Consider the following 23986-nt stretch of genomic DNA (forward strand, 5'->3'; position numbering starts at 1 on the left):
CCTCCAGTTCTAGGAAACCATAGGAGAAAGAGTCACTTGAGGTCCAACTTGTGTCAAACAAAGTTAAACAACCTAATTTCTAACCAATCCTTGAAGTGGCATACAGAAATGACCCATCCATAGCCCTATCTGTTATTCCTCCTAAGGTAGTTATGGTCCAAGATGTTAGGAGGTGTTACAACTATAAGATTGGTGCTATTGGAGACATGGAGATGAGAGAAGCATATGAGAGATTGTGTGAAAATAGAGTTTTGAAGGAAGAGTACTAAATCATTGAAAGGAATGGTTTGACTCATGCCCTAGAATTTCCCATTGTCTTTAAAACTGAATGGATCAAAATAGTGTTAAGCAAGATCCATGGTGGTAGTTTATGGTTGGAAGATGGCCCAATAAAGATATAAAAAGAATCATTCATAAAATAATAGGGTATCCAACCCTAGATCAGTCAAAGACCCTCAGAAGTGACTCTAAGGAAGTAATTGAGAAGAATACAGGAGCAAAATGGAACAAGAGAGGAATGACTATAGATACTATCCAAGACCCTCTTGTTGACTTTTCTATTAGGGTTATTTCTCACAAGTTTTATCAATCCAGTAGACTTAATAGTGTACCTTGCATTGTAGTGGATGTTGGTTATAAATTAGTTAAGAAGGATCATACTTATGATCTTGCAGAACTGCAACTATAAAAAATTAAGGAAAATCTAGCAGCAATAAGGAGAACTAAGGGAGCATAGTGCAAATTTGCTGACAATTTTGATTTGCATATTTTTCTATGTACAAAATGAATTTCCATCCTTTGGTAAAGTTAGCTAGAAAACCAATAGGTCCATAGTAGCTCAAGAGAATGAATATATTGAACAACTGGGAGCTAATTTTGAAACTCTTATGACAAGTTATTTTGAGGATTTCAAGAAATCCATGAAACAGAGATTGAGGATACTTGTTTCATTGGTTGAGAAACATGTAAATGATGTATGTTTTCTTGTAGATATTGATTATACCTATATTCAAGTGGCCATACCAAGGGTTAGATGGCTTAGACCTCTTGGATATGAGATAACTATAGATGAGGTATCTATAGCTATAACTGCATCATTAGCAAAAGAAGTGGATAAGATTGCACTACATTTTGGGACTTATGATGTGGTAAGATCAAAGATAGATATGGAGTTGAAGACTGCCTCCACATTAAAGAAAAAGGGCAAACTAGTAAAGAAGCTAAAAGCTAAATTTGGAGAAGGTACTATAGAGGAAGAAGAAAATGAAGGGGTTGATGATAATGAAGAAGAACAAGGACAAGAGCCATTAGCACTGAACCAAGGCATGGGTGAGGATGTAGAGGAAGAAGAAAGTTCTAAATAGGAAGCACCCAAGGCTGAACCTAAGAAGAGGAAGGCATAGAAACAACCTGCTACATAGCCCAAAGGAAAAAAGAAAGCAACTAAGCTGAGCCCAACCAAACCTACCACTAGGGTAAACATAAGGGCTATAACAAAGGTAGCCAAAGAACAAGAGAAGAAGAAAGCTACAAAGCAAGGAGGGCCAGCAGAAAAGAAAAAAAGAAAGTATGTTTCACCCCCAGAGTCAAATGAAGAGAAGATAAAATCTGACAATGAGAAATTCAGAGTGGTAAGTCACACCACCAAATCTGATCTTAAAAATATTTCTGATAACATGAGGGATAATGTAGATTTAACTAGATTAAAGACCATTTATTTTAAGAAGTTGAGTAGAGAAGAGCAGAACATAGTGGAAGAATCTATCTACACTATGATGATGAAGTTCAAGACTACTCCACTTAAATTTGATAATTCTATGCCTAAGGAGCTAAGTTCAATTCTTCAAAACAAATGGCATTAATTCCTAAATATGGAGAAGGAAATAAGGGAGTCAACATTAGATTGTGTAAGGCCTGAACTTACAAAAGGTCAAATAAGTAAGGCTAGCAAGAAACATGGGAGCAAATTTGGACCCAAATACAAAGCCTTCAACATTCTATAGAATAAAATTGAGGATGTTGTAAAGAAGTCCACACAAATTTGGAAATTGATTTATGGGCTAAGTACTATCAAGGAAGTCAAGAAGATCACTTTGAGGGAAGAAATAATGGTGAAGAGGAAGAGGAAAATGAAAAGGAGGAAGAAGGAGAGAAAGAGAAGGAAGAGGTTACAGTGGAGGAGAAAAAACAGAAAGGTGATGAGACAATAGCTGAAGAGTAGCACCAAGAATAGAGTGTCCAAGACACACACTTGCCACCACCAAGTCCTCCACGTGCACCACCTACATTTATAGAAATTGTAATTTTGAAATATATTCTTGACACCTCAGGTCAAAACATCAATCCACTAACTGCAAAGGATCTCAAAAAGATCCTTCACCAAATAACTCTGTAATCATAATTGTGCACAAATCTAGTTTTGCTGAGTGTACAAGAGTTACAAAAGGCTATAGCTGAAATTACCAAGGAAAAGGTGAGCACACAAGAACCACCTTCACAACCTCCTATAGCTAAAAGTGATCAAACAAAAGAGCAAGCAGCACAAGACACAACTGCTAAGGTTGATTCCATAGTGATAGTAACTACAACTACCGAGGAGAAAACTAAGGAGAAAATAGGATAGAAAGATATCACTAATCCTACAGCATAGAGACAAGGTGCACCTCCTCTAATCACCATAATTGATCAAGGAAAAAGTGAAGAAGATAAGGAAAAGGAGAAAACCCCTAAGGAGAGAGGGCAAGAGGCAATACAAACACTAGTAAATTTTCCTACCTTAGGGACTCCTACTAAGCAACTAAGCATTGATGTAGTACCACTACAAATTTCAGCACCAAGCTTGAGCTCCACCAAGGTAGTAAGGGTACTTCACTATGGAGACACTGCACTTGATGAAGAGATAGTCATACCAAGTTATGACTATAAGATAATGAACCTAGCATAGATTGATGAAGTTCAAAAGGCACTTGAAAAGAAAAAGAAGTAGGAGATACTCAAAAATGAGTATAGACAAAGGCAAGCATTAATAAAAATCAAAGATATCTTTATTGATGCATTTAACTTGCCAATACCTAATGAAACAAAGCCCATTATGGAGCAACTATCCAACATAGCAAACCAAGTACAAAATGAAGACCTTGATACCAATGTTAAATTATTGGAATGGTCTGAGAAGAAGTTTCAAATGAAGGTCAATGGGAAGATATCTAGTGAGATAGCACTATCACAAGTTGAACTGGCTAAGAACGTTGAAAAAGTGAAAGTATTACTTGAGAATATATTCTCATTGTACTCTAAACTATGTACCTCTTCATATTTCACACAAGAGACTACCCAAAGAATATTGAGCTTGGAGAGGAACCTTAAGATATCAAGCACATAGCTAACTAAGAATCTAGCTCAAAGTGAGAATCATTTTGCCACAATCCTTCACACCCAAAAAGAGTTAGTTATATTAACAACATAAGAGGCTAATATTAAGGCCAAATTGATATAGATATAGTTTGCAATCACCCCACATTTGGAAGTATTGCATAAAAAAGTGGCCTATGTAGAAAATGTTTTGAAGAAAGATCCAAATATTTCTACATTAGAAGGCCTAGTACATCTTGCAGTAGAGACATTCATCCAGCTCAAAGCATTGGAAATTGCCTTAGATAATTGGGATGCTGCTCTAAAGATAATAATGAAGGTAAATAAGACATTTTTGGCTAAGTATTCAATTCATTCTTAAGACCCTTTGACATAAGTGTCAAAAAGGGGGAGATAATATATTATGTAGATAAAGGGGGAGATAATAAATGAGACAACCAAAGGAGAAAGATTACCCAAAAATAGAGATTTTTGAGTTTTGAGAAATAAGGAGGTATGGCTACACAAACTACAAGGAGATGTGTGAAAGGGGGAGCAAAAACAAAGGGGGAGTATAAATAGAGTAGATACATACCAGAAATAGAGTAGACAAAAATAGAGGAAAAGGAATGATAAGGTAGATAATGAAAACAACATGAAACAAATCCAACATAAGGAATTTTGGTTATAGAAATGACACATCAACTTAGGGGGAGTTACAAGTTTTTGAGGTATATAATCTTCTACAAAATTTTGAACAAGTTTTTGAAGTTTTGTACATATGTTGAATAGAATGTGTATTATACTCATAGAGATTAGATTCATAATGCTTAGTTAAGTTTTTTTTCCACTCATTTCAAAGGTTGAGATTGTTGGTCTCAGATTAGCTTTGACAATTGAGTGTCAACACACTTAACCAATTTATAGGATGATTCCGAGTATAATAAAGATGCCAAGGTATAGTATGTGTCGAGCCAGAGATTCAACAGGTGTTGAGCAAAGTTCAAGTTCCGAGTCACTATAGGTGTTGAGTAGAGTATTGATGCCTAGCTAGATAGAATTCCTATATGTGTCAAGCATCAGAAATTAGTAAGTGCCGAGTAACACATAATCAACATATGAGTTTGGGCCTACACAAACTTAGATGTAAACCATTTTTTAGCTAACTCAAGATGAATCTTGAAGGATCTAAAAGATTCTTTTGTATTCCCTATGTAATCAACATGCAACCAATAAGAAAAATGGAGAAAGAATGCAACCAATAGGAAAAGTGAAAGAATTGAGTGCAAAAAGAAGAATGAATACTGATCATAGATTCATATCTAACCCTAAGTATTTGAAGCCTTTAAAAGGAGGTCAATACCCCATAATTTGATAGTATAAGAGAGTTATATGGGAGAATGCTAGTGAAGTTTAGAGGAGTGTAAAGACTTAGAGAAGGAAGAGAAACATTTCAAAATTTAGTTGATTAGAACAAAGTATCAACACTTCAAGCAAGACATATTAGATCAGGAAGGATCAGAATAGATTGAGCAGAACAAGGATCTAGAATCAACAATTAAAGATTGTAAGTCATTAGGTCAATACATTCTAATACTTTCTAGCCATTGTATTAGGAATAAAAATCTTATGGAGATAGGTTGGTCTAATAGTCATGTTGTAAGCCTTTCAACAAGGTGCTAAATCCTTTAACAGTGTAACATTCCAAGTGAGTGTTTGTAAATCCTTTAACTAGGTCATTTTTAACAAGGTGAAAAGCCTTTAACATGACAGACCATTGGAAGTGGTCAAAGTTTGTAACCTTAAATAGTTACATATTGCTACAGTGATAATTTATGGGTGTCATTCCCACCCTAGTTTTACCTTCTCATTTTGGAGGGTTTCTAGGTTACCAAAATCTTGTGTTATCTATTTTCATGGATGTCTTTATTTTTCATGTTGAGTAGATATGTTAGATGCATGTGAATGACCTTAGCTAAAAGTTTTAAAAGGTTAAAGTTAATCTTCCCAGAAGTAAATCTTCCCATTTGTAAATTCCAAAAGTCTTACCTCCTGTAGTAGACAATGATTTTGATTATGCATCTTAATCTTAACTTTTCCCTTTCTAACAATCTGACAAGGTTCATTATCCCCCAAATGAACAAGCCCAAAATCCCCTTGTACATAATCAATGAAATAACCTCTATGAGGTGTAGCATGAAATGAAGAACTAGAATCTAAAACCCATGAATCATTAACACTTTCTAAAGATAGCAACAAAGCATCCTCTTTGGATTTCTTACTTACCACATTTTCCTCCTTGCCTCAATCTTGCTTTTCCCCTTCATTTTTTTTTCGAGTCCAATAATCTTTCTTTTTATGTCCTAGTTTCCTATAGTACCAATAGTCATTTGGTCCTCTTGGTTAAGACCTCTTCGCTTTTGACTTTCCTCTTGATTTCCCATAATTTTTAGAATTACTTCCTCTCTCAATCATTTTGCCTTGACTTTGTGCATTCAAAGAAATTTTAGATGTAGATCCACCTAAGGTTTTCCTATGAGTTTCCTCACTCAAAATAAAACTAATCACATCATCATATTTTAGGGTATTAGATCTAGAAATGGAATTACTCACAGCCATTACAAAGCCATTCCAAATTTTAGGGAAAGAAAAATAATCAAGAGAGCCCTAATTTCTTCATCAAAATTAATATCCACAAAAGATAACTAACTAGTAATAGTATTAAAATCATTTAAATGATCCACAATAGATCCACCTTCTACCATCTTCATATTAAATAAACACTTCATGAGAACTACCTTGTTTGAAGTGGAGGGCTTTTCATATAATTTTTCTAGGGTGTCCATCAACTCTTCCATTGTCTTCACTTTTGTAATATTAAATGTAACTAATGGTGCCAGGCATAATCAAATGCTTCCAAGTGCCTTTCCATCTAAAAGATCCTAGTTGTCATTTGTCATAGATCCCTAATTCTTGTTTTTTCCTTCCAATAGTTTCCATAAAACCTTCTGATAAAGATATTCTTCCATTTGCATCTTCTATAACTAAAATTTTGGCCCATTAAACTTGTCAACCCTCAGCTTACCCTCATTTTCCATAGCTTCCACTCAACCATGATACTTCCTTATAGAGGATAATTGAAGAAAAAACCTCTCTCTAATACCACTTGCTAGGATAAAACCATAGACATAAATAAAAATTACATGCAAATATAACCAATAATAGAAAAATAAGATCACACAGAAGAGAACACAAGGCACCAAGATTTAATATGGTTCACCCAATCCCTGGGCTACATCCACCAAACAAGTCCAATATTATTATGATCCAATGATTACAACTTGATTACAATCTATTATCCCTTACATCTCAATGCTACCACAAGAAGCAATTTTCGTATCACACACTAAAATAATCCCTAACCCTAAGCCCTTTTATACAAATAGTTTTGTCTCTTTAAGGTTAAAATTAGTTAGAACATGTTGGCCATAAAATACTGATAAAATAGAAAAATACAATACAAATAAAATAACCCCCAAACCCCTACTTAGGGCCAAGCCTAGCCCCAAACCCTACCAAGGAATTATGGTATATGTATAGTACTTCCCTAATCAGTTACCACAATCTAACACATAATCTACAACTTTATATAAAATTCCTAAAATCTTGCTACAACTATGGCCAATAATAATTCTCAACAACTAAAGAAATGGTATTAGCTCTACCAAAGTATCCAACCAATCCTCTGCTATGCTTCTCCTTCATGAGATTCTCTCTAATTAAAATTCTAGGACTGCACAACTAAATTCCCTTGAAAAAATATCATCTTGGGTTATGAAATCCAACCACTTTTTCCTATCAAATGCAATAGGTTTTGTACAATCTTTCCAAGTTTCACCAAAATCAAGATCCTCTAGATAAAAATTCTTGAGTTCTTTGAACCCATACAACTCAATTTGCATTTGTGTCAACAAAATTTATCTTCTATTAAGAGCATCTACAACTCTATTAGATTTTCCACTCCTGTGTTTCAAAAAAAAGAAGTATAACTCTGCAAAAACTTAACCCATTTTGAATGTCTTTGGTTCAATTTTCCTTGACCATTCAAATATTCCAAAGCTTGATGACTAGTATACAAAATAAACTCCTTAGGAAGAAGGAAGTGTCTTCACTTATTCAATGCATGAACTATAGTATAAAATTTCTTATAATAAATTGAGTGCTTTATTTTGGCATCACTCAAATCCTCATTACAATAAGCAACATGTCTACCTTCTTGGTTTAAAAGAGCTCTTATTGTAGTAGCACTAGCATCATAATCTAATTGAAACACCTTATTAAAATCTGGAAGTTCTATAATAGGTTGATATGTAACATTCTATTTCAACAAATTGACATTCTTATCTTCTCCTATAGTCCACTTAAATTATTTCTTATCCCGTCTCATCATTTCAATCAAGGGTCCACAAATACTACTAAAACCTCTAATAATTTTTTTGTAGAAGCTAGTAAGACATTGAAAATATCTTACCTATATAGAACTCCATAGATTTGGCCATTCAAGGATAGCCTCACATACTTTCTTTTGGAATTAGTCAATTTCTTACTGAAATAAGCAATAGGTTTACCTTCTTGGCTCAAAACAACTCCTATTGCAGTACCACTAGCATCACAATCTACTTGAAACACCTTATTAGAATCTAGAAATACAAAAAGAGGCTGCTCTATAACCTTCTTTTTCAATAGATTAAAACTCTTATCTTCTCCTTCATTCCACTTAAATTCTTTCTTATCTCCTCTCATTGTTTTAGTCAAAGGTCCACAAATACTACTAAAACATATGATAAATTTTTTGTAAAAACTAACTTGTATATGAAAATATCTTACCTCTATTGCACTCCTTCAACTAGATATTCAAGGTAACCCTTCATTTTCTTAAGATATATTTTTAGACCTTCTACTAATACTAAAAATCTATCATGCCTAGAACAAGGGCAAAAACACACCATTTTTTTAAGGTAATAATAACTATGTTAAACACATACTAGCATCAAATACACTATGGAAGAATGAAAACATGATAAAGTTAGTTTTTGAGTCACAAGTTTTAGGTATCAATATAAATTTTGATTACATCACATGAGGATGCAGAGTCAGTATTTAAACATACTACATTGGTTCACAACCATAAGATCTAGTGCTATAGGAACACTTAGTTTGGGTTGATTAAGTTGGTTGGTTAAACCCTAGTTTCATGTTTACTAAGGCATGACCTCATGTTGAAGAATTATTTTAGGGTTTCCAAGATTTTAAGTTGTATTCAAGTTAGATAGTTTTAGTTCCCATGCCACACCTTCCCATATGGGGCGGAAGAACCACACAATAATGACACATTCAGGTTCCAAATATAGTTAACAATTAAGTTAACCATGGTTAATTGTATTACATTGACAACATTGGATATGAACTATTACATAAGCTATGTAAGGTTAGAATTTGATATTGTTCCCTATTACACATTTCTAGGTCATTCTACTAGAAGAACTAATTCTACATTAGCTACATTGAACTAATTATAGACCCATAACTAAATCCATGATATTATTATGAAACATTACTAAAATAAGTCCTCTAATATAATTGATACACACACACACACACACACACACACACACACACACACACACACACACACACACACACACACACATAGATAAAATTCTAATAATATCCTACCAAGGAATAAAAAAAATTAAAACATATCATTGATCTTCTAACTATAGATTTTTAATCCTTATACTTAATCACTAAAGACAAATTAAATATATAACTATATATTTAAAACAATTTAATAGTCTAATACACAAATTTATTCACTAAATCATACTAATATCTAGTAACACTAGCCTAGATTTACTTCATACAACCAACCCCTTACCACTAACCTCCATCTATCTAAATTATAAAACACGCTTAGGAATCACTATAACTAAATAAATAAGACCCATGCAAAAAAAAAAATTTATATTAAAAACTAATAACAAAAAAAACCAATATAATCATCATACATAATTTAAAAGCACATAATACCTAATATAAAATAATAATGGCAATTAACTATTCCTAAACCATTCCTACTACTTTAAACTCTCCCTATGACCTATCCCAAGCAAGTGGGCCACTTGCCCAAAACTCATCCCAATGCACCAATGGTGCTCCCCAAGGAAATATGACATTCCCTTACTCGTTGATGTCATCCTAGGGGTGGATTATGTTTGTGAAGGGTTCACAATAGGTGAAATGGAAGTGTTGTACATGTCACATGTTTTTCTCAAGCTTGGAAGGAAGGTCAAACCACATGCTTGGACATGGCCCAACATGGATAAAGGTGCATAGGGTAATAAATATGCATCCAACTCATGAGAGGGAAGAGGGTAGCATTAGGAAGAAGGAAAATGTAGTTTGGGGTGTTAGGTAGTTTAGGAGTTAGTAAATGTAGGCATTGTAAATATTTTTTTAAATATGCTAACACAACATTTGATGCACCCATACTTGGGTAAAGGGAGACGTTAGGAGGGGGTAGGGACCACATACTACCCATCCCCTCTCTTCAAAATGATTATGCAATTATGTGATGGGAAGGATTATTAAATACAAGAAAGGGGGGGAAACTAAAAGGGTTTTAAAAGTGTAAGTATTTTGCCTCAGGAATATAATCTATTTAAACATTTGGATTTTTTTGCAATATAATATTGTCTATTGTAAAGTGAAAATTGGTATGGGAGAAATTTATTTCCCTTTCATACAATTTTCAGAGACTTGTAAGGTCTCTTTTTGAAAAGAAAATAGAAAAATTAAATCCAAATGCATAAAGGGGGTAAACTTGTTGTTTTCTACTTTCAAGGGTATTATCGAAAGGTTTATTTCAAATGATTTAGGTAGTCATTTAATAGGTAATATAAAAGTTTTACAATTTGGATTTTAAATCTATTGTTTCTATCATTAAGTTTCCTTGGTGAGATTAAGGTGCAAATATAGAATAATTTGTCCATTAGAACATTGGTTTTAAATAGTGAACTTTGGAGATCTATCCATACTTGTATTTAATAACTTAATGAAATGCTAAAGTCATAGAATTATCATCCTTTTCTTTCTCCCATTATTGGAAACATATTACAAGAGATAAATTATGAAGTAAGGTTCAACATTAAACCGATATATTTTTCCATTCTTTTAAAAAGAAAGAATCAATCATGAAACTACAAGGGATATGTTAAACAATAAAACCATACATATTTCTCCATCGATTGAATTTATCTTATTCATAGATATGCAATTTACAACATTGGATCTATTTCATAAAGTAAAGTCTACATACAATTCCTTCCATACTACATGAATGCAAGATACACAAGAAGAAATGACAATGGAGAAGTTTCCAACACAAAGTGACTAAAGGAACACCATCAAGAGTCCATTCCAAGTTTTCTTCACCTTCCAACTCATCAAAAATCTGAAAATACACATAAACATACCATGGAGAGATCATCTCCCAACCTAGGTCTCATTGAGACCACCTAGAGAGATTGGAGAAACCCTAGCCAACTAGGTGACACTCAAGTCCAATCCATAATAACACAATCACAAAAATAACACCCATCCAAGGTATAAACAATGGGATTCACCTTGAACCCATGAAAAAAGGGTGAAGGTGGACCACAATGTAGGAGGTGCCAAATGTAGAACATACAAGAAACATGCCTCTTATAAGGCTAGAATTCAAATATAATTTCCATAATTTCTTCTCCTTATCTCCCCCAAAACATGATCAATAACATTGGCATACAAGAGCCCATATACCTTGTATTTATTCCTTCTTCTCTCCATGTGAAGAGAATCTAAACTTCTATGGATTCTAGCTTACCCTTTCCCCAATACTTGGTCATTTCTTCCCTATCCAAGGGTGAGTAATGTCATTACACCCTTCACAATTCCCTCATACAAAAATCCAAAGATGAAGAAAATAAGAATGAAATCAAGGCCCAAATCCTATCCCTTACATTACAATATGAAAAAATACATGAAGCACATATGAAAAAGAATACAATCACATTCTAATTTATTTTCAAACAAGAAAAAGATTTCCATGGAAATGGAGGTGACCAACCTTCACAAGTTTTATGGTAATTGATGTTTAAGAAGAGCCCAATCTCTTTTGCTTGCTCCAAATCCAAAAACATAATGTCTCTAAAAGTAGAGAGTGGATGAACACCCTCTAACTCCTCAACGGGCCTCTAGAAGCCTCCAAATCCTACCCACCCACAAACATTAAATTCAAAATTGATTTCTGAGTACTTTGGTTTTCACTTGTCCCCTATCATAAATACAAGATTGGAAAGGAGTGTGGGTTTGGGGAAAGGTCAAGGGTTCACTGATTTTTCGTAACATGTGGGAAATGAGATATTAAAAGGGTTGCCAAGGCCACTAGGGGGTTATAGTAGTGTCAAAAATGACCCTAACACTTAGGTACATATATTTTACTAAAATTGGCCCCTAGGACCACTTTTTGGTGTCTATAAGTGAAGAGAAAAAATTGAAACGACGTAATCTAATTGGTGGGGCTTTGTTGGAAATATAAGAGGAGTAATCGAGAGGGGAAGGGTGAATCAATTACTACAAAAATAAATCCTAGATCCCTTTTGATGTCAATACAAAATGCAAACAAATAACTGAATATTGTTGAAGCTTGGTAAACACACAAAATGTTGTAACTCAGTAGTAATTGGATTAGCTCGGTAAAAGATTAACATATAAACCATTAGATGTTATCTTTGATTACCATTTCTTTAACTTAGTTTCAAACACATAAAGAAAATAGTATCAACACATTTGACACCAAGATTTAATGTGGAAACCCAATTTGGGAAAAACCACCAATAGCAACTAGTTACTAATTTTCACTCTTCTAAAGTGAGCCCTATTAGGAGCCAACCCTATTAAAGGTTACAAAACACACTATTAGGTGTGACCCTATTAAAGGATTTAATCACCCGATTAGGAGTGGCCTGGTTAGAGGTCTTGAGAAAAATTCAATGAAATTTCCACCTTGTTAGAGGATTTTAAAATATTTTTTAAGCCAACTCTGTTAAAAGATTTAGATCACTACTACAATGGTTAGAGAGTAACAATTAGATAACCTAATTTGAATGCAACTGATTTGCTAATTTCATATCTCTGTTCTAGCTTGTACTTGATCCTTCTTGATTGAATATGGATTTTCTGCACCATGAGGATATTTAACTTATCCTTCAAATTCACTTCCTCTGCTCATTAATAGATCTTCAATCACATCATCATAATTTGCACACACTCCTGCACTTCCACTTTCACACTTGCTTGCACACTTTGAAATCACAACTTGACCTTATACTTATACCTTCATCTTTGTCAATTTAGCTCAAATACAACTTACAACAATCAATATTCATCACCTTATTCGGTTGGAATCAATACATAGATCAATTAAACTCAATACAAAAAAATAAGAAAATCCTTCACTAGCCGACCTTGCTCAATAGAAACTAATTCTGAAATAATTTCTTTTGTTAACCAATAGAAGCTTGGTTAACACTATAGACTTACAAAGATCCTTTGGTAATCGAGTGATCTCGATTAATACTGACTTTTTGCAACTTTTCTTTTTATGCTTGTGTTAACTTTGTAGACACTACCTTTTGAACTAGACAAACATAGGAATGCTCGGTAGACATTGATAACTGTCTTCTTTGCCCAAGTGAGCTCAGCATATACTGACTAATAATGATTGTGACATTTGTGTAACATCAAAGAAAATACACAATTAATCAATTATATCCAACAATCTTCCTCCTTGGCATTGATTGCAACACAACATGTCATAGCACAATGAAATTTTGAATTTGAGAACTCTCTCTATCAATATGAGCTCTTCCTTTCACTGCATTCTATCTAGAATGGCTATTACTAAGTTCATTTAGAACATCCTCCCTATTTTAGCATACTTCATCTTTAGAAGACTTCTCCATCTTTGGTTTCTATCTTTATTCTGGTTCCAAAAATTTCTTAGAGATATGACAGTAAACTTCTCCCTCTTTGACAACACATGCCAAAGACAATAACTCTATAAATTCCAATGCTCTTTAAGTACTGATTCATCTACACTATGCCCTTGCCAAGTCTGCACCAGCTGATTGATCTTCAATAGGTTCTAGTTGATGCATTCACTAAACTTCATTTAGTGAATTTCAGATAAGGGAATGACCCCTAGCTTACCTCTTAGATACAAAAATGCATCCTTAGATAATGGCTTGGTGAATATGTCTACAATCTATTCCTTTGTATTTACATATTCCAATCTTTTACAATCTATTCCTTTGTATTCACATATTCCAATCTAACTTCTTTATCTTGAACCAATTCTTTTAAGAAGTGATATTTTATAGCAATATGTTTTGTTTTGGAATGCATCACTAGATTCTTTGGTGCTAGTGTTATCACAATATATGACAACTTGATCTTTGATTTCTACCTTCATTCCTTCCAATAGTTATTTGAACCAAACAATGTTAGAGAAATTGACTGTTGCTACTACATATTTTTCCTCTATTGTGGATTGAGAAGTAAAATTTTGCTTCTTACTTGTCCAAGACACTTGTCTTTTATGAAGAAAGAATGCTCCACCACTAGTTCTTTTTCTATCATCAAGACTTCTTGCCTAATCGACATCAGTAAATACTTTCAAGCCCAAATTTTCTCCAAGTTTATACCATAAACTATAGTCTTCAATACATTTAAGATACATCATGATTCTCTTTATTGCCATCATGTGATTTTCCTTGGGATTTGCTGAGATTCTTGCCATTGTTCCAAATGCTAGAGCAATATCAGGCCTTGTGTGAACTACATACTACAATTTTCCAATCATTGATATGTAAGTAGTCTTATCTACTTCTTTGGAATCATCATTTTTAGAAAGCATATGTCTAGTAGACATAGGTGTTCCAACTAGTCTTGAATCTTCCATTCCTAATTTCTTCAATATCTCCTTGATATACTTGGATTGAGTGATGTAGATACCATTCTTGTTCTACTGTATTTACAATCCAACAAAGAATTTTATTTCACCAAACATGGACATCTCAAATTCTTTACTCATTTCTTCTAAGAATGCTTTGTATAAATCATCATTTTCTGTAAGTAAAGTGTCATCAACAAATATTTATGCTAACACAATCTTCTTATTTGGTCCTTCCTTGATATACAAATTAATGTTATCATTAATCCTTTGAAAACCAATCTGTACCAAGTAATTATGGATTCTTTCATACCATGCTCTGAGAGCTTGCTTAAGACCATATAAATATTTGTACAGTTTGCAAACCATGTCTCCTTTGTGAGGATCTACAAAACCTTTTGGTTACTCAATGTAGACTTGCTCATCAAGAATGCTAATTTAACATCCATTTGATATACTTTAAATCCTCTACATGCTACATATGCTAGTAAAGTTCCACCACCTTCAAGTCTTTCTATAGGAGAAAAAGTCTTTCCATTGTCAATACCTTCTTCTTGAGAGTAACCTTTGCATACCAATCTCGCTTTGTTTCTTGATACCTTTCCATCTTCATTCAACTTATTTCTAAATACCCATTTTGTACCAATTAAATTTTTATCCTTGGGTCTAGGAACAAGAGTCCAAGCTTTGTTTTTTTCTATCTATTATATTTCTTCATTCATTGCTTCAATCCAACTTTCATTTTCTAGAGAATCTTTAACACTTATAGGTTCAAATTCAGCAAGTAATCATGTACCTTTTAATTTTCTTCTTGTCATTGTTCCATCTAATTTATCTCCAATAATCTGATTAAGTGCGTGATGCCTTCTAACATATCTTGCTAATATAGGCTCCTTGGTCTTTTAATGAGTTCCACCATCTTCTTCTTGAATTTCAATTTCAAGCTTGGGTCCTCCTATTTGTGACTCGAGTCCATTAGGCTTGGTTTGAACTAGCTTGGTAGCCTCTGATTGTGACTCGGGTTCTTGTAGCTTAGGTTGCACTATCTGCAACTTGGTAGCTATTGGAGTTTCTAGGGACTTAGGAGTTGACACTTCTTTTCTTTTAGATAGATTAGGAATGGTATCAAGTTCATAGTACATGAATCTTTTGTAGTCTTTAGGTTCCTTGCTACTTTCTTCTTCACTCTTTTCTACATATTCATCAATTCTGACATGTGCACTCTTTATAATTTTGTGAGTAGATAAATTCAAATAGCTATGTGCTTTACTTCTATAGGAGTATCCTAGAAATATGCCTTCATCACCTTTTACATCAAATTTTCCTTTTCTAGATTCTTTCAATATGTAGCATTTGCTGCCAAATACCTTCGAGTAACTTACATTAGGTTTGTAGCCATACCATAGTTGATAAGGTGTCTTGTTTGAATCTTTCTTCAAGTAAACTCTATTCAAGATATGAACTGTAGTGTTGATAACTTCCTTCCAGTATTTGAGAGCAATGTTCTTTTCAATCATCAAGGTTCTTGCACAATCCATGATAGATCTATTTCTAGTTTATGCTATACCATTTTGTTGTGGGTCAGATACTTTTCTTTTGATTCCTCATTCAATGAAATTTTTTTGAATTCATGGGAAATGAATTCACCACCTTTGTTTGATCTTAGGCATTTTAATTTCTTTCTAGTTTCTTTTTCTACTATTGCTAGATACCACTTGAATTTTTGAAAGGCTTCTGATTTTTCTTTTAGGTACATTACTATCATCATTCTAGAGTAGTCATCAACAAAGAGAATGAAAAACTTTTCTCCACTATAACTCTTTATTCCAATAGGTCCACATAAGTCTGTATGAATAATTTCCAAGACTTCTTTTGACTAATAGTATTTTCTTTTGAAGCTTGTCTTTCCCATCTTACCAATTTGGCAATTCTTGCATGGACCCATGTCAGGCTTCTTTAAACAAGCAATACCTCTTACTCTTTTATGTTTTCCTATCTTAACCATATTATCAAAGGTTACAGGACATAGTCTTTTGTACCATAACCAACTTTCCTTTACTTGAGCAATAAAACATGAACAATCATTGAGTTCAAGATAAAATGGATTACCTTTTGTTTGCTTGCCAGAACCAACCAAATTTTCTTTCCCATCTAGTAGTTTGGCCTATCCATTCATGAATTCTACCTTGAATCCAATGTTATTTAGTTGTACTACACTTAATAGATTATGCTTTAATCTTTCAACCCAATAGACATTGTCACATACAAGTTCTTTAGTTAACAAGATACATCCTCTTCTTTTTATGTTACAAGGTTCATTGTTTCCAAATCTTACACTACCTCCATCATAATATTCCACATGCTCAAATTTTGTTTTTTCATCTAATCTGGAGGATATTTTCACTAAATTTTGAAGTATCTCCAAAACTCCAATAATTAGTACAATATTGAAGTCTTTAAAATTTTGAATCTAATGCAACTCGAATGGGCAAAAAAGGAGTCTGTATGCTCAAGATATGGCCAGTCAAAGGTTGGTCAAACTTTGGTCAAAGGTTGTTAGAAAGGAGAAATTTTGGACTCTCCAAAATTGGTTAAATTTGGCCTCAAAATGAAGGTCTTGTCAAGTGCTTTCCAATGACATTCATTTCATCAAAATTGGAGCTCATATGTGAAAGTTATGTTCAATCAAAGTTGGTTGACTAGAAGGATAGATGATGTCAGCATGACCATATGATGATGTCAGTAGGTAATGTGGAAAAAAAATATTTGGCCAATTAGTGATTGACATGTGGCACTCGAGAGCAAAAAAAATTTGAGGTTGCATGCATATGGCATGGAAGCCACATAACACCTTCATATTGGTTTGGCATTATCCGACATGGCAACACATCATCACATGTCAGCACAAGCGGCAGTTGTCAACAAAGTTGGTTGAGGCCAAGGTGGAACCCATGACCACTAGCTACCAAAATTAGCTAGTGGTCATTGGGCCACTGAATATCTTCAAATACCAGATGACAAACCTGAAGATGATAGACCTGTAGATGAAGATGGGATTCTGAATTTAAAAACTAACACTATTTTGAAAGGGATGGTTGAACTTGAATGCATCTTTGATCATGATGAATCAGCACTCAATAGAAGGTAAACTCAAGAAAAGGGAATCAAAGAATGTGATTCATACCATTTGGGTACTGATGAAGAACTAAGAATGGTATAGATAGGAAAAGCATGCAACTCATAAGAAAGGGATGACATGCTCAAATTACTCACTGAATATAAGGATGTCATTGCTTGGAGCTATGAAGAGTTGAAGACTTATGATCCTAAGATTATCACACATGACATCCCACTAAAAATTGATGCAAATCCATTTCGACAAAGAAAAAGATCGGTAAATCCTCCCATTGAACCATTGATCATGAAAGAAGTAAAGAAGTTACTAGATGTTAAGATCATATTTCCTATCTGCCATTCCACATGGGTATCCAATTTGGTTCCTATATGGAGGAAGATAGGAGATATCCATCTTTGTGTTGAATTTTGTAATTTGAATCTAGCATCTCAGAAGGATAACTATCCTCTACCCTCATTGGATGAAGTATTGCAAATTGTTAATGGTTCAAAAATGATGTCATTGTTGGATGGTTACTCAGGATATAATTAGGTGATGGTTGACTAAGAAGATAGGTTAAAGATAGCTTTCACAACCAAGTGGCAAACTTTTGCTTACAGAAGGATGCCTTTTGGATTGATTAATGTAGGAACCACATTTCAATGAACAATGGATGAAGCTTTCAAAGGATTGATAAATAGATGTATATTCATCTACATGGATGACTTGACTATCTTTTCAAAAGATCAAAGTACTCATATTGCTGATCTAAGGTAGGTATTCAATAGATGTCATAAATATGACATATCCCTTAATCCTAAGAAATGTTCATTTGGCGTTACTAAAGGAAAGCTCTTGGGACATGTCATTTCCATAGCTAGAATCTCTATTGATCCAAATAGAGTTGAGTCTATTTTGAAGTTAGCACCTTCACACAGTTAGAAGGCTTTCTTTGAAAAGATAAACTTTATATGAAAATTCATTAGTGGATTTGTAGAGATAGTCCATCCCCTCAATGATTTACTTGAAAAGGAGGCTAAGATAGAATGGTTACCAAAAATAAAGAAATCTTTCAAAGATATTAAGGTTGCCATTTCCACAGCCCCAATTTTGGTGAGTCCAAATTATGAGTTACCTTTCAAGATTTATTCCTTTTCTTCTTAACACTCTTGTGTAGGGATCCTGACACAAAAAAGAGAAGGAAGATGAGAGACCAATTGCTTTTATGAGTTTTCCTTTGAAGAATGCAGAGTTGAAATATTCAAACCTTGATAAATAGTCATTTGCATTGATCAAGGTAGTAAAGAAGTTTTGTCACTACATACTTAGAAGTAAGGTGTATGTAATTGTACCTAACCTAGCAGTAAAGAAACTTTTGATGCAGAATGAACTTGGTGAAAGGAGAGGAAAGTGGATGGCCATACTTCAAGAATTAAATCTCGAGATTCAATCTGTGAGATTAGTTAGAGGTCAAGGGTTGTCAAAAATGATAGCTGATAACGAAGATGAAAATGAAAAAGAATTCAAGTTCGACAATGAGACAGTTGAAGATGATCAAAAGAAGATGGTTGTATCACAAGTTGATTTTAACTAAGGAGTGGTGATAGATGTGTGGTACCAAGACATTTTTTATTATCTCTTACAAGACCAATGCCCCAAATGGATCAATAGTTCACAATATAGGGGACTTAAGATGAAATGTGAGTCTTATATGTTACTTGATAACAAGTTGTATAAAAGAAACTATGAAGGGATCTATCTAAATTGCTTAGGACATGAAGAAGCTAAGGATGTCTTGGAACATTTCCATGACAAGTATGGTATAGGACATGGTTTAGCAGAAGCAATAGCTCACATGATTCTAAGATCAAGTTACTTTTGGCCATCAATATTCAAGGATACTTTTGAGCACATGCATTCTTGTCATATATGCCAAACCAGTGCTAACCAAGAGAGGCACCCAACAATGCCATTACAACTGGTGTATGAGGTGTGCCCCTTCACAAAGAGGGGACTTGATTTCATAGGTCCAATCAATCCACCCTCATCAACTAGACATGCATTCATCCTTATAGCTACAGATTATTGTACACAATGGATAGAGGTAGAGACATTCATAAATTGCACTGCTAAGGTGGTGACTGACTTTCTGGAAAAGCACATTGTTACCAGATTTGGAATGCCTTTCACCCTTGTGTGTGCTAATGGGTCTGAATTTTCATCCACATTCCTAATCTAATGGGCATTTGAAAATAAATTCATCATCAAGTTTTCTTCAAATTACTACCCGCAAGGAAATGGGGTAGCAAAATCTACAAATAAGAACTTGATCATAGTAATAAAATGATTGTTGAAGGAGAATCCTAGGGATTGGCATACACAACTGAAATATGCCCTATGGATAGATTGAATGAGAGTCAAAAATGCCTTGGGGACTTCTCCATATTTTTTTGTTTATAGACAAGAACTAGTGTTCCCACTCAATCTCAAAATTTTGGTTTTGAAATTCATGAGTGGGTGTGTTGAAGATGCTAATAGAGTACAAATCTGATTAATGAATCTTCTAGAGATGGATGAGAAATGAACAACTACATTGGAGCACACGGCCAAACATCAATTTGTTGTTAAAAGATGGTTTGACAAGAGAGCCATGATCAAATCATTTAGGATTTTTGACCTTTTTGTACTTTGAGATAAGGCAAAAGAAAAGTTGGGCAGTCATACCAAGTTTCAATGCTTCTGGATGGACCCTTATCAAATCGTGGAGATTCTAGGAGAGAACACTTTTAAGCTCAGTTCCTTATAGGGGGAATTTCTTCCTTTTCTTGTAAATGGGTAGTTTCTAAAGCATTATTTTGAGGCCTAAAAGACACCAAATATATATAGTTAGTTAGTTAGTTAGATTTCATTTCTGCAATTAACTTAGATTTTCATTCCTACAAGTGTGTTTATTTCTACAATTAACTTAGATTTTCATTCCTACAAGTGTGTTTGCTTTCATGTTATGTGTTTTCTTTCAAAGTTGTGTTAGTCCTAGGGGGTAAGGTGTACTTGAGATTTTCTCTTAAGATTTCACTAACCACTTCTTTGTTCCAATTTTAGGAAGAGGTATTTCTTTGTCAAAACATTTATACAATTGTGTGTCTTATACCAACCAAGCAACAAATATTTTTTGTGAAAATAGGGGACAATCAATTTGGAAATCAGAGGCCTAAACCACCAAGTTTTCAACACTTTGCAAATTTAAAGGTTTGATTGTTTTAGGTGTTGTTGATTTGAAGTCAAAATGGTGAGAGATGATCAAAATTTCAACTCATTCAAACAAGAAGGGTCTCCTTGAGAGGTTACTAAGATCATTGATTTAGCGTGAGAGTTTTCCTAAAAGTTCTAAAAGAGGAATGCAAGGGATGTTCACAAGAGATCAAATCTAAGAAATGACATTGATGTTCTAACTACACGATCTAAGCGTAATTAGGATATAGAAAAAAGAGAGAGCAAAATGTAGTGTTAAGTTTGAAGGATTCCAAAGATCTAAAATGGAAAAAGATACCCTCCATAAATAGAGTATCTTGTATTCAGAGTATTGTTCCATCAAAAGTAACATTTTGAACAACATGGAGCGATTATTCAAAAACCAAAAATTCAAAAGAATGTGGCATCTCGCCAAGAGCCCTCGAACTAGTTCTCTCATGGGTATTTGCAGGATCATGGTGTGCCAAAAAGTGGCGATGTGAAAAAAATAGAGTTTGAACACGTCTAAAAGTGCTTCAAAATCCGCTCTAACTTTTTTCCACCTATCCAGGTACCAAGCCTCGAAGGAAAGGCTGAGCCTTATCGGATATCTAATCTAATATTAGATATATGATATTATCGGATATCCGATTATATATTGGATATCCGATAATCATATGACATTATTATAATATTATAATAATATAAAAACATTATATTATAATAGTATAATATATTATTATTATACTATAATAATAATATTAAATAATATATTATACTATTATAATATAATATAATATTTAATATTATAATATATAGTAATGTAATATAATATAATATAATAATAAAAAAGTATAATATATTATAAACTATAATAATATAATATAATATAATATAATAATAATATTATATTATAATAATATAATAATATAATATAATATTTTATATTATAATATATATTAATGTAATATAATATATAAAAAATATAATATAAAAATATATAAAATATAATATTTCAAAGCTATATGTTATATGTTATATATATTATATCTTATATATAAAATATAAGATATGCGGGCGATCGAATATCCGATATAATATTGGATATCCAATATCTGTAACATTAGATTATAAAAAAAAAAGACCCATGGGCCCTTATTTCTCACATTTTGGGGGCCGGTATTAGTGCGCGACTGGATATCAGATATAAGATTGGATATCGGATATTAAGGTTTTTTTTTTTGTTTTTTTTAACTAATTTTTAATATAAATTTGATAGATTTTAGCATGATTTTGTTTGTTTTAGTTGAATCTAGGGTTTTTTTTATAAAAAAAGGTTAAAATTAAGGTTTTTTTTAAATATATATTACGTTTTGCAATTCCATAGGAATGGTTGATCAAAATGATGACATTGAGGTAGAGAATAATATTCCTCGTAACCCCCCACCAAATGATCCAGTACCCTCACAGAACCATCCACCAAACGATCCTCTACCCCTTCAAAACCCTCCTTGAATCGAGGATTTGATAAATGAAAATCTCACCAAGTTGAGAGGTTTACATAGAACATATAATAATGTACCCGCATTGGCTCTTATGTTATCCACGTTAAACACCATTGTGGATAACATTGAAACCCTTACAAACCAACAAAATGTCGCTCTTCATTGACGTGATGAAATGCATGACATGTTTGATGATGGTTTGGATTATGATGAGGTTGCAGCCCTCAACATAAGCAAAGACAATTTGGTCAGCCTTTTTGCGAACCTGAAAATGGGTTTACCAGTTGACCCAAAAAAATCTAAACTATCAATTAAATGGTGCACAAATCATGCCATACATGCAAAATTTTGAGATCATTGGTGGATGGTCTTTGATATCCCTCCACATGGAAATTTAGACATACCATTTTATTTCCTTAGAAAATTATATGCTGAATTTGTGTTGAAACTTAAAGTGAACTACTGGAGCATGAAGCCCAACATGGGCTTAGGACTAGGAGCTCCTCAGGATAGACCCTCTTCCCAGCAGAAGAAAGCTGGCACTTTTTCCCCCCTACTGATATCTCCCATCCTCTTCGAGTGCAGCATCCAGATATTATGATAGAGGCTAGCTCTCAGAATATCAAAGCCATTCATAGGCTAAGTAGCCTAATGATATCTCAGGCTAGGTCAATCTTGCCTCCTCATGTTGATGATGTTGGTGCCAGTTCATCATCGGCTAGCTCATCACATGTTTGTGTGCCTCACACTTGCATTACGTGCAAGAATATTTTCTTAGGTCCCACAGGTGATCTTCCTGAGTATCATTTTGTATTAGACAAGGATACACCAGACACACACGCAGAAGCTACAGACTCTGATGTGAGAGAGGAGAGGAATGTAGAGGCATGGACTCCTTCGGTGTTGGTACATGTATATATTCTTTTGTTATGACATATGTGATTTAAAGTTAATTTTTATAACAGAGTAATTTTCATTTTTAAGCCATATTGACTTTTATATGTATGTGATCTTCATTCACATTTAGTTGATGACTAAGGAGGAGCTCAGATAGATTGATGATGCCATGCACTCAACCATTTCATTTGGCCTTGAGACATCTATGGTACATTATGTTGTGTTCACATTTTTTTTTCTATTTGATATTGTAGCATATATGGTTGCTAATCTTTCTTTTATCTTGCAGGTAGCACCTGTCTCGGAGGGACAAAGTGCGGCGGGTGAGCCAACATGCATTGACAAAGGAAAGGTAATTAGGGGCTTTCTATTTGATTAAATATCAATTCATTCTTATAAAATGTTTGTGGTAATCTCATTTAATTACATTCTTTATTGTATATAGGGCGTCACTATTGGTGATGAGCCTGTACAAATTCTACGTCGTAGACCATCAAGGATTTCCATTCGCACTGAGAGCCCCATTATATGTATAAGTATCATTTTTTTTTTTTAATCTTTATCTTCATAAATAAATTCAAAATTGATTTTCATGATATTAACAACTACTATTTTGTATCTCATAGGAGACTCCTAGTGCACACGAGGTCTGATGGGAGAGTTATGTAGATTTGATGACACAGCCACTCACTCCTGAGGAGGAGCCTACAATAGTAAGTTGTAGGTTGAATTCATGATTAAATATGTTATAAATTTAGCATGCCATGAATTATAATTCTATAGTTTAAATTATAGATTCATCTGACAAAGGTATTTGAACATATACAACGCACA

Source organism: Cupressus sempervirens, chromosome 10 (assembly GCF_028749045.1).
Source record: "Cupressus sempervirens isolate cs-2001-9-10 chromosome 10, ASM2874904v1, whole genome shotgun sequence".
NCBI classification, from domain to species: Eukaryota; Viridiplantae; Streptophyta; class Pinopsida; order Cupressales; family Cupressaceae; genus Cupressus; species Cupressus sempervirens.